Source organism: Cottoperca gobio, unplaced genomic scaffold (assembly GCF_900634415.1).
Source record: "Cottoperca gobio unplaced genomic scaffold, fCotGob3.1 fCotGob3_145arrow_ctg1, whole genome shotgun sequence".
Classification (NCBI taxonomy): domain Eukaryota; kingdom Metazoa; phylum Chordata; class Actinopteri; order Perciformes; family Bovichtidae; genus Cottoperca; species Cottoperca gobio.
The window spans coordinates 42501-46488 of NW_021166806.1; positions in this window are offsets into that span (position 1 = coordinate 42501).

The following is a 3988-nucleotide window of genomic DNA, read 5'->3' on the forward strand; positions in this document are numbered from 1 at the left end:
CTCTCTCTCTCTCTCTCTCTCTGTCTCTCTCTGTCTCTCTCTGTCTCCCTCCCCCCTGCAGTCTGAAGCAGTGTGCCTTCTGTTACCGTGGCGACGAGCCTCCTCTGGGTCAGGGCCGCCTGGTGGTGTTTGGCCCCACGCCGGGCTACATCCCACTCCACATTCTCAACAGTCGCGCCTCCTCCGACCGGGACAACGACTGCCACGACCACTGCTACCGCGGCGGCCAGGCCCCGCCAATGTGAGTCACTTCCTGTTTATCCCACCTATCAAAATAAAAGCTAAGAGCTGTTACAATAAGAAGAGAATAAGATTAATCGTGTGTGTGTGTGTGTGTGTGTGTGTCTGTGTGTGTGTGTGTGTCTGTGTGTGTGTGTGTGTGTGTGTGTGTGTGTGTAGGTGCAGCAGTCCAGAACAGTTTGGTGAGTACTCGCTTGTGTTTTGGTTCTACTTTCACTGCGTGCTGTGCTTGTGTAAAACATGGCAGCAAATCTCCATATTTGAGAGGCTGAAGACATTTCTGCAGAAACTTCCTTAAACCCCCCCCCCCCCCCCCCCCCCCACGTGACTGATGTTTGAATGTGTCTCCTCACCTTTCAGAGTCTTCCTCAGAGTTTGTGGAGCAGCTCGGGCCCGTCGGCCTCCCACATGACATCAACGTCCAATCACTGTTCGACCCCACAGGTACAGGAAGTGTCATTCACCGCTTCTGTACTTCCTGCCTCAGTCCATCCTCTCACAGGTAAACCTGACTGTGTGTGTGTGTGTGTGCGTGTGTGCAGGTCAGTGCTGTGCTCACCTGCAGTGTGCAGCCTGGTCAGAGGGGGTGTGTCGCGGCGAGGGCCAATCACTGCTCTACGTAGACAAAGCCATCGACTCAGGAAGCACGGAGGTCAGTTTGTGTGTCATCTGAACAATAACCACACACTCAGGAAGAGGGATGCAGCTGCTCACTAAGCCCCGCCCCCTTCCTCACCTGTCCACAGGTGTGTGCGTTCTGCCGTCGGCTCGGAGCGTCGCTGCGATGCCGGGATACGAGCTGTGGGCGGAGCTTCCACTTCCCCTGTGCTGCTGCCGCCGGAGCTCACCAGGACTGGACGCAAAGACACACACTGTGTACAAGACACACACACACAGGTGCACACACACACTCCATCCAGCTGTGTTTATGCACACTTTCTCTCATTTTGGTTAAATGTCCCTTTTTATTCTCAGTAATTGATCCCATATGTCAAATCAAATCAAATCAAATTTATTTGTATAGCCCAATATCACAAATTATACATTTGTCTCAGTGTGCTTTACAGACTGTACAGGTTACAACATCCTCTGTCCTTAGACCCTCGCATCGCACAAGGAAAAACTTCCTAAAAGAAACCCCAAAATTAAAGGGGAAAAAATGGAAGAAACCTCAGGGAGAGCAACTGAGGAGGGATCCCTCTCCCAGGACGGACAATTTATTATGTCCATTTATTCAATTAATATTTTGTTATTGTAGTAAAAGAACATAGTTCAAGAAGACAAAGAATAAGTTTTATTTTTTTTAAAGAAATCTTGAAATAATAAAATGAAGCTTTTGTTTTTATCTAGTATTAATCAAAGTAATAATGGACAGTTTAGTTTAATCAGCTCTTCTTCTGCAGGGCTTTACCTGCAGAGGTCAGCTGTTTATATAAACTATACTAACACACAACACTCATGTTTCTGTAAGTTTGGATGAAAACTTCTGCCTCTCTGTCTCCAGCGTCCTCACAGTGTGTGTTGTGTTCGAGTGACGGTGAAGCCGGCGGCCTGTTGATGTGTTGTTGCTGTGGGAACCGTTACCATGGCAGCTGCCTGGACCCCCCTCTGGCCCCCTCCCCCTTGTGCCGGGCCGGCTGGCAGTGTCCTCAGTGTCGAGTGTGTCAGAGCTGCAGGTAACACACACGCACACAACAAACTCAGGTGGAAACTAACCTGTCTTCTGGGGGGGTTTCTTCTCTGTGGCGTCCATGCTCATCCTCTACTTGGGCTCAGCCTCGACTCCGCCCCCTGCACACACAGCACCACCGCATTACTTCCTTCACAGCGGGATTTGGCGTTACATATTGTGCCTCCTGCAATTTGGATGTTGTGTTAAGTTGTATTTTGGCCAAACAAATCGACGTTCAGAAGAAAGCAAACACTCAAAAAAGCAAATTGACGTTCAGCGATTTACCATCGGCGTTGGCTTGCCAAGCTGGAGAAGTGAGATCCAGAGACAAAGAGAACAACATGGAGACCTTTGAGATTGTAACTTAAAACATGTTTTTAATGATTTCTTTGGGGCTTCTTACCTTTTTTAAATGATAGAAGAGCTCTAGACATAAAGCGTGAGAGAAGGGGTATGACATGCAGCAGAGGAGTACGGACTCTTAGTCTTGATACCTGGGCATGCCTGCTCTACAAGGTGAGCTACCGAGGAGCCCCATATTGAAACTTTAGTTCATACCGTGGGTCGTATGGTAGAGACATTGGGGTGGGGGGAGGTTTCAGATACGGTTCGACAATCTGACGAGCATTTTGTTTAAAGTGCACTAACCCCATAACTGTGTGTGTGTGTGTGTGTGTGTGTGTGTGTGTGTGTGTGTGTGTGTGTGTGTGTGTGTGTTAGGTTGAGAGGGGATGATGGCGTGTTGCTGGTGTGCGAGTGCTGTGATAAAGCCTACCACACACTTTGTCTCAAACCACCTCTGGATCACACGCCGAGCACCGGCTGGAGCTGCAAGGTGAGAAAAACACAAACACACACAGTTTTACATATGAGTACATATGTGTGAGTGTGTTTTTTAAACCTCTCTCTCCTCCAGAACTGCAGAATCTGCCGTCGCTGTGGTATGAGATCATCAGGCCAGTGGGCCAATCACCCGTTTCTGTGCAAGTCATGTGATCCGGCCCTGCCCTGCCCTCTCTGTGACCATGCCCCCGACCTCTACACACCACAGGACTATCTGACCTGTATCTGCTGCTTTAGGTACAGACACAGTGCCTTTCTCAATTCCAGTTTGTACACCCTCGCTTCCTTTCCTTGTAAGTTTATGAAGTATTTACTAATTATGTTGCGTAAAGGAAGCATATATTCCGTAAATATAAAAGGGCCAAGTATAGAACCTTGTGGAACTCCATGTCTAACTTTGGCTTGCATGGAGGATTCATCGTTGACATACAAACTGTAATTTCTCAGATAAATAGGACTTAAACCATCTTAGCGCAGTTCTTTTAATGCCAGTTAAATGTTTCAGTCTCTGTAATATGACGCAAGACAAGTACAGAGACGAGTCCTTTCTCTGGTCCATGTAGGTACATTTAATTTGTAATTTTACATCCTGACATCCTTTTACTACATCCTGACTGAAAACCCTCAAATAAGCTGTTGTTATGTAGAAAGCCACACAACTGATTGGCGACTGCTTTCTGAAGGGTGTGTGGTCTTGCATAGAAGACAGCTGGTTTGTGTTGCCCTGCTGATGGAATGATTTAGAATTAGCAAACATACACATTTTTATTTTTGTTTTACAGGTGTGTCCATACAGAGTGTATTGTCCAGGCTGGGGAGGGCAGGGCGGGGTCTGAAGATTATGCCTGCTCCACCTGCATGCCTCAGGAGGAGGAGCCAATCCCACACAGTCCTACACTGGCCTTGCCCCCCAATCCTGCACAGGCATCTTCCATCAGCATTTCACAGCCACCAATTCTAATTCACACAGAGGTTCCACCCATCAGTCCTACCGCTCATGGTCCAGTCCAGCTCATGTGCTCGGAGCCACCACCGAGTCCTACCAAGAACCTCTGTACACCATCTCAACAAAGTCCTGCACCATCCCACCCTGAACCAACAGAGCTCCAACAAAGTCCTTCACCATCCCACCCTGAACCAACAGAGCTCCAACAAAGTCCTGCACCATCCCACCCTGAACCAACAGAGCTCCAACAAAGTCCTGCACCATCCCACCCTGAACCAACAGAGCTC